Raw genomic sequence first — 13,997 nt, 5'->3', positions numbered from 1 at the left:
AGATGATATTACCCCAGGATCCCTGGAAAGTTTTTTGTTTTGTTCTGTCTTTTTTCTTTTCCTCTCAACAGCATCTGAGCACAAAGGAAAACTTGTAGTAGCCAAAATAGACCTCACATGGTAAAAGTAGAAGTATATCTGGAAAGGTGCATGAATGTGCTCAAAGGCAGAACAAATAATTTATTGTCAGCTGCTTTCTTCTCTGCTCAAATATCTTGGGCTCTTTGGGAGTCCACGCCAGGCCAGACAGTGAACGACCCTCCTGCCTGAGCTGGGCTAACAGGGCACAGAGGAGGGAGGCGAGCAGGGCTGGTGGTGTGTGGCAGCACGCGGCCAGGGCTCAGGGAGAGAAAATGGCTGCCCTGTCGCCAGGTCCTTCTGTGTGGCCATGTCAGGAAGGAGCCTGAGCTCCGGCCAGGGCTGGCTGGCTCCCACTAAGTACTAATGCCATGGTGGCAGTGGGGGACAGGAGATGAGAGACAGAACAGGGCAGCTGCAAATGAAAATCACCCTGGGGAAGGTTACAACTAGATAAAGTTTTCGACAATAAGATTCCAGAGACTGCTGACGGGAGCAAAGCTCAATATTTTAGTCTCAGTACAAATTTGCTTCAATCTTATACAACTCCCATGCAGCATTGCCCACAGCTGCATGCTGTAAACAACAAACAAATCTATTTCCATCAGCCCTGCTGATGCCAGGAGAAAAGTGCCTGAGCATAAGACATGCACAGATGCAAACCCTCACCTGAGCCTGGCGCTGCCCTCCATTTGGCCTCTCTAACTTAATATCGTTGTTACAAAGCTATTGGTCTCCTGGTAGCTAGCTGGCTCAACGCAGTGCCTCTTCTTCCAGCTAATCTGACAACTCCGATCCAAGAAGCATCAAGGGCCCAATTAAGAAGACACATCTTATCAAGGAGCTTATTTTGCATAACAGAATACAAATGACGAATAAAAATTTAATGTTTAATAACTTAGTACAAAGAGGGCTGTTGATATAGAATGCCTGGAATTTTTATGGAGGCTGTCAGACTTGTGATAAAACTGTTATATAGGAACACTTGGCAAAAAACAGCGTAGAATTTTTCAGTAATGGTGTGTGCATGATATTGCATTAATTCTTGATAGGGAACTAACTGTAAGCCTGGGAATCAGCCAGTTTGAATTTCTGTTTAAGATGGTGTGTGTGTGTGTGTGTGCATGCCCTTGTGTGTGTGTGTGTGTGTGTGTGTGTGCCTGTGTGTACATGTGTGTGTGTGCATGTGCCCGTGCGTCTGTATATTGTGCTCCATTCAGAACTCAAGGAGGGTGTGACCAGGCACACACATATTTTTATTCAACAGGACCTCAGTGCGTTTTAAGGAGGACTTTGCTGAGAAGTTGCTCAGTCCTTCCTAAAGGGTTTGGGTGCATCTCACAGAGACTACAGACAACAGGAAATGGGTGGGGTTATTTTCTGGGCTGCTCATTCTGATGCAAAGGGCAGGGCAGGATTCTGCAGTGTCTTATTGGAAATTCTTCTTTTACTTTCTTCAAGGGTGAGTGATTCACATAGTGGAATAGGATACAGAAGAGTGCAAAGAAATACTAGACTTGTTCTTCTCCAGCTTCCGACGTTCGGTCCCTGGAAACACCAAATAAAGATACACACGAAAAGCCATTGCCTGAGCTGGAGATACTACTTAATAACCCTGCAGTTTCCCCGTACCTTTGGCCATAACGATGCAATCATTTAAATGTTTATTGAGAGTCTGAACTTGGCTGAGCTCTGGAAGGAAAGCTATGGTTTCAGCAGCAGCTCTAGAGAGCAGAGATAGCCACAGCCTTGTCTCTAGATTCTTCCATGTGCTACTTCCTTATGCTACTTGCGAAACATTGAATAAGTTACTCAGTGTCTCTGTACCGCTATTTGCTCAACTGAAAATTGGTCTAGGAATACAACCTCCCTTTGTTACTTTGAAATTTTAAACTTCTTGGGCCATTTAGAACATCGTTAGCAACAGAGACCCTCCATAGCTTCCGCTTGCCTTCATGTTATCAATATATTTCAGATCAACTGCACCTTCCATGCCTTGGCCCAGAGAAGCACTGTTACGCACACTCTATGTACTGTAAACTGATGGGGAAAATGCTTGCCATTCTAACTACAACTCCACAAAACTCCAAATGCCCATCCAGAGAAATTGAACTTTCATTTGTAGTTGTGTTTTATTTTTAAAGGATCCATTAACTGGGTCTACACTCATGCTGAAATAGAGCGGAACTCTTTCAGAAGTACATACCACAGCCACATGAATGCAAGATGAATTTCATACTCATCCTGTCCTATTGCATTAGTGCTATTACATTGAATACTAAATGGATTTCTAATGATTGGCCACTCAAAGGAAAATGTGACCGACCCCTTCGGAATAGTCATCAAACTCCATGGGCAGATTGGAAACTGTGGGGTGAGGGGGCTTATTCTAGTGTCCAGAGAGCCAAACAACACAAAACACAACCCTGGGCATTGTGATGTGCGCTATTGAAAGACATAATTTACTTGATGAGGCTAATATTCAAATGCAAACTTATATTAGAATTAACACTACAGGAGGGGCTTTTACATGGAGGATTTGTTACAGAAATAAAATCTATCGGTAACACTTTCATTGTTCCATCATTATGAACTCATTTGGTATTCACTGTAATAGCACCAATCATAATGAATTTGTTTGATATTCATGTGGCTCTCCCACACATTAACAGTTTCTGTTATAATTCACCATCCAATAAGCATTAGTTAATGTGGACTTTGGACCAATAAAAATGGTCCATCCCAACCCCCTGTATTCGCCTGGAGCTGTCTAAGAGTTAAGGGACATATTGATATGGAACGAATATTCTGGCTTCTCCTGGTTCTCATCCCATCCAACCTGCTAGGGAGATTTTTGGGACCCAGACTGGACATAAATGAGAATGATCTCAGTTTAGTTTTTTGAGCCCGGAGATATCAGAGTTGTACTCCATGACACCTCTAGTTAAACCTCAGCTACACAGATTTTAGCATTCTGTTCCTTACTCCCAGTCCTACCAAGGCTGCATGGGACCCGTGCAGGATAAACAATGCTTCCAGCAAAACGTTACTTATGCCAAAGAACATACTCCTGTCCACTCTCCAGAATAACTTTCCACAAAAAAATTTCAGGGCTGTGCTTTTGTAGTTGTGCAAATGTTTACCCTGCCTTAGATCCCTCAGCCAGGGAAAGGAGCCAGTTTCTTGGCGGTTCTCACTTGTTGGCAATCAAACTGCCCAATCCTACAGAAAATAGAATGTGACTGATACTGGACCAGTTACTTTATCACTTGTCAGGGCACTGGGTGAGAGCTCTCTATTAAACTTGCTGGTAATTAAACTTGTAAAACGTCCCTAGGATGCACCCTACCTTCTTATAATGGATTTACCTGAGTCTCCTGCCCAGGAGGAAACTGTTCTGCAATTAGGAAGGATGGTTCGATCCATAACTATAACTCTTTCTGCTTCAGTCACCCAAATGTTTCATACTCCTCCAGTGCTTCCACAAAACTTGTAAGCCAGCATCATTTCTCTTTAGAGCAAATGCTACCCATGGTTATCTTGAAGAGAATATCTGTTTAATCTCTCAGTACAGTACTTGGAGTCCTCTGACCTCCAGGCTGAAGGCATGAGGTATAAATCCACACACCTTGTAACTTCTGTGTTTTTTGGAATGACAGACCCTTTAACCCCAAGTCAGGGAGCAAAGAAGCAGGCCTGCCTGTGCCTCTAGAGAACAAGTGGGATGCTGGTAATATGAGAAGGATCATCCAGGATGGTAGTGCTTCTTGTCTTCTGAGAGAGAAAGGAATTCTCAGAAACAGCTCTCTTTTGGCTAACTGGGATTCTGAGTAGGTTGCCGGTCTGCTGGCAGTTGAATGGCCCAGACTTTCTCAAAATAAACTCTCTCATCTGTACAATGGAGATAATGAGATGGATATTAAGATTAGGTAATGCAGGAACAACACTCATCTGAGCTCCTATCTTGAAGTCTAGGCTCCAACATTTAGAATGCAGGATTCCCGACTCAAACAGCCCGTTAGCATCTTACCTGGAAACAGAGGTTCCTGCTCCAGTTCATCCACACAAGGCAGGTTTGTTGAGCCCCTTTCACTTTCTGGGCATCATGGAGTTGCTTTTGCTTTGGATTCATCCTTGCTGGCTCTACTTTCTCCAGTGTCTGCAGATAGAAGGAAGCAGTGCTGAGGCCCAAGGAAGCGGACTGACTCTGTCCTTGCATACAGCGTTGGGTAGACCTCCCTCGGAAGGCTTGTGCAGAGCACAGTGATTTCCTGATGCGTTCATCTTTGTTGTTGCCATTGATATTTTTTTCTCTCCAACGCAGCAATGATTTCCCATTTTAAGAGAAAATATTAAGCCATTAAGCTGTAATAGAAACAAATGCCTTTGGGCATTTTTAACGTTAACTCAGCAGAGGAAGAAATGTCGCATCATCCTGTGCCATGCTGTCCTCAGATGGAACACACACCCACGTCGGTGCTGTAGCTGACCTGACACACCTTCATACTTAGTAGGACACAGACAGACAAAGAAGCAGGGAGTGGATGGCAGGTTGGAGCTGACTGACCCTTCCAGATAAGCTGTGCTAGTGTTCATGGGGCGAATTAGGACAGGTCCTGGAGGCCCTCTGTGGTCCTACCCTAGTTTTGTTGGCTCCTGTTAGATCCTCAGAGTTATTTAACATCATTTTGGGTGAGATCAATATACATCAAGTACAGCTGGGTATCATCCCATGTGGCAAAGAGCAGTCCAGGGGCCATGATCCTCCCAACCAGCCAACGAGTCATGCTGGTGAGCTGCCTGTAACCTCACCTTGAATTAGTGAAGTGCAGCTTGATTCATTTCCTTCAAGTGCACTCTATTTTTTTTATTTTTTGAAAAGACACCTACTCGAAAGAATCCCTCTCTGGAATTTAAGAAATAATGAATGTGGACCTCACCAGCCCCTGGCCTTTCGGTAGTTCATAATGAAAACGAATGTTCATTTTTCCTTTAAAACTGTCTCGAGCTAAATGATACTGACGCTTTCAATTTTTAACATCATAATCAATAAAGGCTGCTTATGCACACTTTGCAAAACCATCAGTTTAGAAGTTTGAAAAAAATCTGCATATGGCTGCAGCTTGCTGGCTGGAACGCTCTCGCACTAAATCTTCTGAGTTAAAGTTTTACTGGTGTGTTATGAGTAAAAATGCCTTGTCAGCCATCTGCCAGTTTTTCTCCTAACATCCATATTTCCAACCCTTGCTAAACATTAGGAGCATGTGGCCACAAGAGGCCACCTCTACAATTAAACAGTCGAGCACGGCCGCAGAAGCAAGGGCATGTCAGGAGAGAACTGTCTAGTATTAATTTTAAAAGTCCATAAAGACCAGCTCTGACCCATCCAGGATGATAGACTGGCTGTTAAATGTATTAGAGACTGTTAACCCCAGGAGAGAAAAAAAAAAAACAGGGGCCAGAGGGAGTGGAAAAGAGAAAAGACATTTTAAAAAGGAAGGAAGGAAGACGAGGAAGAAAACAATGACAAACAATGCACCAGTGTCAAAAGCTTCAATGAATGCTAATCATGGCTGATTAATCAGTCTCTAATTCCACTGATCCAAAAAGGTTACCAAGTCAATTGTGTAAAATTAGCTCCTTCTCCTGTGCCCCTCTGCTTTTGGAGTCTCTATCTGTTCATTTGCATCTTTTGCCAATGTTTACTAAGAATTCAGTTCATTAGCTCTTGAGCATAAAGTCAGAAATTGGAGGGGACTCTGCATTTTCTCGCTGAGAGTAGTACTTAAAACAAATAACATCACTTCCTCAAACATTTATAGATTAAACTAAATGGCATTAATTACTGTAAATCTCTTATTTGTGTGGAGAAAGAGGGGGGGAAAGGAAAGAAAAAAAAAACCCTCTTTCTAAATGTGCACGGTTTCGTGGCAGGATTGCTCTATTCTCATCTAATGCCTTGTATAGTTGGGGGCAAAATGTTTAATCACGGAATTAACAGGAAGCGAATGGCGAGGGGAGCTAACGAGCCTTGCTGTGAGGGGGCTCGCTAACTTTTTATAGAGCAGCGTTTTGCAAAGCTCAGAAGCAGAAGGTTGCTTTTGAAAGCCCTTATTAAAAAGAGATCCCTGCCACATATGTAGAAGCTGTCTTGGGAAATACCTGTTTTCCCCGTGTTTGAAAATCTTGAAACCTGCCAAGGAGAGGTGGAAAAGCCAATGTTGGGCTGGGCCCAGGAAGTCTGCCCGGGGCCGTGCGGAGGAAGCAGGGGATTGACAGGGGAGACGAAGAAAGCTCTTGCTTGTTTTCCAAAAGTGCACCTTGTGGTGTGTTTCAGATGAGGGGGAATGTGCTCAGAGAAGGAAAATAAGAGAGCAAGTCAAACAAGCTGGGTGGTTTGTAAGGCAAGGAAGGGAGTCAGCTTGCAAGAAACCACACACTTCCCTAGGAAATGTGCAAAATTCTTGATTCTTTGGAAGGACAAACGCCATCTGTTCAGCGTCCATTTATGCTAAGAGTATTTCACCTGCCTGTGTTTGGGAGACGTGGGGATGGACGAGGCGGATCACCCTCTGGAGCCGTGGTGGCTTGGGAGGAATTGTGGTGTGCAGAGCCAAACAGATTTTAAACAAATGCTGGTGCTGGACAAACCCGGTGTCTGCTGGCAGGAGTCCGGCCATAGACATCCACTCCGGGTCCCTGCGCCTTCCCCGCCCCTCTCTAGACTAAGCAGAGGAGCGAGGTCTGCTCTCTGGGCCTGTGCTTCTATTTTCATGCATATTTTCTGGTTCAAATGCTCTTCGCCCCTCCACTAGAAGACTCTCTCTACCTAAACTGCCGGCAAGTATCAACTACAGAGAGATGGGAATGCCAAGCTGAGCCCCGCTGACACTGACTCTGCCCTCTCAGATCTGCATGGAGCAAGGAGATTTCAGGCAATTGCTTCATTGTTCAATGAAATAAACTTCCTCCCGGAGGTCTTCCCTGATCACCTCAAGCTCTTTTGCTTAGCAAGTCACTGCATACGCTGTTTTCTGATGATGGTTTTGGCTAATTTTCTTCTGAGTGTGAGCCTGTTAAAACGACAGCACAACACATTTATCTTGTCATTCCCCAGGTCAAGCACAATGCTAGAACAAAACAGACATTCGATAAACTTTTGTTACATGAATGAATGGATGCGTACCACACAGATCTTCGTTTTCCTAGGTGCTGAGCAGACAGAGGCCCACTCTCCTTTGCCCTAAAATAGCTTGACTCAAGGCTGGAAACCTGATCCCCTGGTCCCAGGCATGAACAGGTTTGCAGAGTGTGGGGTATGCATGGTGTGTAACTCATTGTCAAATCCATGATGAAGTTATTAAAGGGAAATTTGTAGCAAGGTACAGAAATGGTGACTAATGTGATGAAAGTTATTTATTATCTCTATTTTCCTTTATTCCAGTGTCATCCACCAACTGATAAATACAAGTATCTGGAGAATAGGGTTATGCTGTCATCTTCCTACCCGTAACACAGGCGTGACTCATAGTCAATACCTAGAAAATATTTGCAAATGATCCAGTAAATGGGGTTGGGGTGTAATGCAGGGAAGCCTCTTTCTTGTGTGATAGCAAGTTTAGGAGTCAGGGTCTCCACACGTCCTGGTATATCTGAGCCTGTGGCAAACATTTCCAGAGATGCAGTTTGAAGGTCTCAGGTAGAGCAAAACTCATTTATGTGACAATCACTCTTGAAAATCTCTTGGGATGGCATCTACATTGCAAAACGAGGGTCCAGGTGTTGAAGCTCGTTCATTCATTCAGCAATGCTTATTGAACGCCTATTTTGTCCTCACGCTGTGCTGAATTTGGGGAACGACAAGATGAAGACTCATTGTCCTGTTCTTTAGAGGCTCACACTCAAAAGAGAATATGCAAAAACCATCATTAAAAAACAGTCTGTTTTTTTTGTTGTTGTTTTGAAAAAAAAACAGTCTGTTCAGTGGCTTGGTAGGATACTCGGAAAAAAAGACAGGAACACAGCCACACCTGGGGACCCACAGTGCTCCCCCACCAGTATCCCAAGGCATGTTTCCCTCTATTATTACAGCATACCATCGAGTCTTGGGAGGAAGATTAGACGTAGAGCTTGCTTTAGGAACTAACTTCTATTAAAGTATGTGCCTTTCACTTTGTAAAATTGCCACATTGCTGAGGCACAGCCATCTCGGGACAGGGGAACTGAGAACTACTGAGAACGCACTCCCACGATCTCCTTACCACCACCTGCTCAAGCTGCGTGAACCTGAGCTTTAGGATTAACTGCACTGTAGTAGCACATGCCTGTAATTCCAGCACTGTGGGAGGCTGAGGTAGGAGATTGAAAGTTCAAGTCTAGCATGGGCAATTTAGTGAAGGTGGATCTCAAAATAAAATAACAATAAAAAAAAAGGACTAGGGATATAGCTCAATGCAAAGGCCCTGAGTTCAATCCCTAGTAAAACACACACACACACACACACACACACACACACACACACAGAATTGCCTGTACCATTAATGCTAGCCCTGCTGTCTCAATGAATCCCTTCAGCTACTTAGAGGTACCACTTGCTAGGGGAAGCAACAGGAGCTCAAGCCAGCCTTAATGGCCCAACGGGACCCTCCTTAAGCTCACATCCAGGTGGGTGTTTGGGCAGAGCTGGGGTGGGCTCCAGAACAGGAGGCTCATTATAGCGAGCTCCTCGGCTCTCCTCTGCTTCCTGATTCATCATGTTTTTTTATTAGCTCTCTTTTCCCTGATAAACCTTTGCAGAAGAGGAGCTCTTGGAAACAGCTGGAGCGAGTCCCTTCGGCAGGTGGAGTTTGGCAGGCGGGTTCCCAGATCCAGCCGCCAAATCACTCAAGCTCCCACTTAAATGAGAGGAAAAGAGAACTGCAGCATTAAAACTGCCTTGGCTTCCCACCCCCTGTTTTGTAATTTGTCGAAGAATAAATGCACCATGCCAAGGAGAGGGTGGTGCTCTTAAACAAGGTATTTGGGTCTCGTATATCCTTTCTCTACCAAGGACAGTTTTTCATGTTTTATAAAAATAAAAATCATTTTTGGTAATAATATCTCTTAAGCTATAACTCCCTTCCTCCCTTTGCTGTCATTTCAATGTTTCGTCTGCTGCATGAGGGAGGCAGGAGTTGACGCCCACCCCCACCACCAAGGGCTTTGCTTTCTCCCTTCCATCTTTCTCGTTTCCAGGGTTCATTCCATCCTCTTTTTCTCCTTCTGTCCAATCTGCAGGCAAATGCAAAAGCAAAAGGGGGAAAATCAAAGGCTTTGTTTTTAAATGGAATATTTCTAGATTTTTGTTATTCTGACCTGAAATTTGAAAAGATGTTTGTGGAGCACCAGCCACATTTGGTTTAAAACGAGCATTCAGATTCACTCCTGTTGAGGTCAGGGCTCTGCAGAGGAAGAAGTGACTACCAAGGAATAGGCACTTTGATCCCTACACTCCGGCATTCCTTGCCTGGGACAAAGTTTGGACTCTGTTTCCTTATTTCTCCCACTGGTGGATTTGCTCTCCTTTGATCATTGTGGGAATTGGCACAATCAGTGACAGGAAGCAAGATGGGGCGCTGTGTCCCCAAACCACAACCAGTTCTGAAGGAAGCTGCCATATTTATGTCAGCCCTCCTTGTATCCCAGAGGGTGGGTTCCAGAAGCCCTTTGGGAGGCTAAGGCAGGAAGATGACCAGTTCAGTTCCAGCTTGGGCAACTTAGTCACATGGCTCACAAAAACAAAAGAAAAGGAAGGAAGGAAAGAGAGGAAGGAAGGAAGAAAGGAAGAAAAGAAGGGCTGGAGCCATAGCTCCATGCAAAGGCCCTGGGTTCAATCTCAAGTACTCCTCACCCACACACAAAAAGAACCCCCACAAATACCAGAATCCTCAGATGCTCAAGTACCTTATATAACATTGTGCACTATTTACATATAACCTTTGAACATTCTCTCATATACTTTAAATCATCTCTAAGTTACTTCTGAGACCTCGTACAACATAAATGCTATGTAAATAGTTGTTATACTGCATATTTAGAAATAATGACAAGGAAGAAGATCTGTACATGTTCAGTACAAGCACAAACATTCTACAGTACCTATCAGCACCAGTGTAACTCTTTATCAAATATTTTCCATCCACCGTTGGGTGAATCATAGATGTAGAAGCTATGGGTGCAGTGTGCTAACTGTATAAGTGGGAACAATATTTTAAGGATTTCTGGAGTGGGGGTTAGCACACTGAGCTCATTCAGGGCAGGGAAATAGATTTTGATTCATGTGCCAATTATATATTGTGGCTAGAATGCTGGCTTCAGCATGGCCATGGCAGGCTGAACCCAGTGGTAGCTGCCCAGGGTCTGTGACTTCGGGCTACCTACTAGAGCAGCAAGGTTCGACCTATTTTGTGTGTGTGTGGTGCTGGGAATTGAACCCAGGGCCTTATGCATGTAAGGCAAGAGCTCTACCACTGAGCCATATGCCCAACCCTATCCATCTATTTTTTTCTAGGCTTATAATCACTGAACTTATTTTTCCATCCTAGCCAAATCATTCAAAAAGTCAAGAAACACTCACTAAATCCCTACCAAATAGATTAATCAACTAATTTAGCTCTCTCTGAGCCACCATCTTGGCAAATTGAATACTCTGTGGAAATTGTTTTATCCGTGGGGTTTAACTGCCTCCCTTCCTTCTCTGCTCATAGTTGTTTATAAAGGGCTTTGAGGTGCTAGAGTGAAACACTCTGTTGTTTGAACTAGTCTGATGGTGATTAGCAAAACAGAACATATATACCCTTTCCGGGAGGATGCAATTCCACAAAAGGCAAGAGGGGCATTTTCTTTGACGTTGCAGTATCCATTTGCACCACAACTTGTATACACGTTTTTTAGCAAGACAAAAGGAAAAGGGGTAAAGATTGCATGATGTATTTCCTATAATATTTAATAATCACACTGAAACACTGACACACATTGCTTTGCATTTGCAAACCTCTGTTTCCTTTGAAAATTACACCCCAGCATTTAATTCACCAAAATAACTCATTTTATACAGCACAACAATGTAGTAAAATAACTCATCTCAAATATGTGGATATGAATAGATTTAACACATCTGCATTGAACAAAATGAATTAATCTAAAAGCTGAGAAACTGCTGTTCTCTTTCGAGACTTACCGATTATTTTACCATTCCCTTCAGTTTACTTGTTTGTTTTCGTTAAATTACTTTAAGAATTAGGAAATGAGAAAAGCAGAAACACTGGGTAGGTTTTTCTCTTCTTGGAATAGAGGAACGAAGCATAAATAATCATTTGTATTATACCTTATTTCATTAAAAATTATATTTACAATTGTGCAGAGACCAGGGAGAGGCCCCCACTCACTGTAGATTGTTCTGTTTAATCCTTGGAAAATACTGTATTTCCATTACAACATTCTCCCCACAGAAGTCTGGATATTAAAATTATTCTTGAAGCTGAGTGTAAAGTGCTGAAAACAAATCAGAGTTCAAGTGCATTGCAGGGCTCCCCCCTGGGAGGAGAAATTCATTTGCAGACATGGGGCAGTATCTCTGGGAAGAAGATGCAGATGTGTTTATCACATCTCAATTCTCACGCAGGGCTATGGGCTCCACGCTGGAGCCTCCCTCAGGCCCAGTTGTTATTTCTGGCCTGGGCTTTCTGGGTAGGCAGAGGCATCGCAGGAAGCAAAGCCCATCTGTGACGGATGGCTTGGAATGAAGTCACAGAGCCCACAACTGGAGAAAAAAAATACAAGCACACTCTCCAGGTGCACACGTCCCTTGGCCCAGGTGGGTCTGACTGCTCTTGGGTCCTGGAGGGCTGCTGCAATGCAAACAAAATTGAGGACAACACACAGAACTTAGTGGGCCCCACTCCTATTAACTCTTTCAACTCCTCCACTGCTGATACAGCCAGCAGATCTTCCTCTGCGAGCTGGGACAGAAACAAAGACCACGTTGATGTGGAAAGATATAGAAAGGAAAACCTTTTGAATGTACAACATTTGGACATTCTACTCACAAGCACCTTCTAGTTCAACTCTCAAAAGTGGAGAAACACTTGTGTGACCCCTTAAGTATAAAGTCTTTACCTTCATGACATTTTTCTTCACATATGTTCTGTAGTTTCTCAAGCGAGGGACTTCATCAATAAGTAATTTGTATCCTTTGAATCTTTCCAAAGCTTTCAACTTAGAAAAAATGCATTTGCTATCTTATTTCATCAATTAGCACAATTTATTAAATTTCTACATGACAATGACAAGTCAGCCAGTTATGAACAGGTTTGGAAATAGACTCACGTGATGCTAGTCAAAATTCAATTCATTTGGTGAAATCTACAGGCTTAGGCACTCAGGATGTTGTAAACCTCTTCAAAGTGTTTTCCAGAAGGAATGGCCAGACCTGGATGTCTCTGAATTGGTAAAGGCAAGGCCAGGGAAGGGATTTTCTAGATCAGACTGAGGAAACATAGGAGGTATTCAAAGAATGGTCAGTCAAGACTAGAAACACAGGCAGGCACCAAATGAAGGAACCCCCTGCTAAAGGCTTTAGAGATTTTCTTGGTGGTGATAAAAAAACCAAACTACTGACTGTTTTCAATAGGATAAAGAAGGAATTTGTAATGTTTGCCTTTTAGGCTGTTGTGGTAGGAAAAGGTAAACTTGGGATAGGTTGGATTGTCATTTTCCATTCCTTCTCCCTCCTTACAATGGAATTTTAAATCCACATCTTTTGCAATGCGACTTTGCCATCCCTCCTAAATAAGTAGGTGCCCAATTCACTTGTGTCTTAGCCCTGGGACTGCTTTGGTTAATGAATGTTGAGTGAATGTGAAGTAACTACTGGCTTTGAATGGGTTTGCATGATTTGGTTTGTCCTCTGGCCCCCTGCAGTCTGCCATGACAGTGACATGCTTTAGGTAGATACAGTCCTTTTAGCCTGATCCTTGGAAGGCAAAGCACATGGAGCAGACCCAATTCAGACCTATGGCCTGGGGCAAAGTTCCCACGTCAGACCTGGAGGCCCAGAGTGAGAACTGGACATTTGTTGTTGTAAGCCATAAAGGTACAGGGTTGTTTGCCACAAACTATTATTGCAGCTGGCTGATTCACACAGAACTACACCCATGCATTAAGTAGGGGTGTTTCAGTCAAGGATGGACTGTGTATATGAGGGCGGATGATAAGACTATAATTCAACAGTTCCTATGGCTGGTGAGAGTTGTCACTGATGGCACAGCTCAGTGTATTACATGTGTGTGGCAACACGGACCTAAACTAACCTACTGTGGTGACAGTCATATAAAAGTATAGCGCAAGCAATTGTCTACATTATAGAATAGCTGATAATGGTAATAAATAATTGCACTTTCTTTCTTTCTTTCTCTTTCTTTCTTTTTTCTTTCATTCTTTCCTTCTTTCTTTCTTTTTTCTTTCTTTCTTTCTTTCTTTCTTTCTTTCTTTCTTTCTTTCTTTCTCTCTCTCTCTGGTTCTGGGGATTGAACCCAGGGTCTTTACATTGAGACCCACCCCCAGCCCTTTTAATTTGTTTTTAATTTTGAGATAGAATCCTGATAAATCACTAAGGTACTAAGGCTGAGCTTGAACTTGCAATCCTCCTACCTCAACCTCCCAGAGTGCTGGGGTTACTGGTGTGCATACCACACCCCTCCTAACTCTTTTTAAAATTTCCCAACCTTGAATCTTTTATTCTAAGAATAGAAAACTTCCCAGTACACCCTCCTCCCTGCACCAGGTGAAATGGAATTGTCCACATATCCTAACTCCCCCTCTGCCTCCACTCTGGTGCTAGGGGGCCACAGCATTCCCAGAGAATGTCACAGCATCTCCAG

General features: G+C 43.4%; 1 long non-coding RNA gene across 1 annotated transcript; it reads right to left on the bottom strand.

Annotated features, from left to right (window-relative positions):
- Positions 1 to 947: 947 nt before the first annotated feature.
- On the bottom strand, positions 948 to 4,231 carry LOC106150231. Its single transcript, XR_001236924.1, has 2 exons — positions 4,109 to 4,231; positions 948 to 3,969 (listed from the first exon to the last, which is right to left on the bottom strand). It is a non-coding gene; the product is annotated as an uncharacterized LOC106150231 (long non-coding RNA).
- Between the last annotated feature and the right edge of the window lie 9,766 nt (positions 4,232 to 13,997).

The sequence above is a fragment of the Chinchilla lanigera genome, unplaced genomic scaffold (genome assembly GCF_000276665.1).
Source record: "Chinchilla lanigera isolate Chin_1 unplaced genomic scaffold, ChiLan1.0 scaffold00067, whole genome shotgun sequence".
In the NCBI taxonomy this organism is placed as follows: domain Eukaryota; kingdom Metazoa; phylum Chordata; class Mammalia; order Rodentia; family Chinchillidae; genus Chinchilla; species Chinchilla lanigera.
This window is presented reverse-complemented; position numbering and strand designations above follow the sequence as displayed.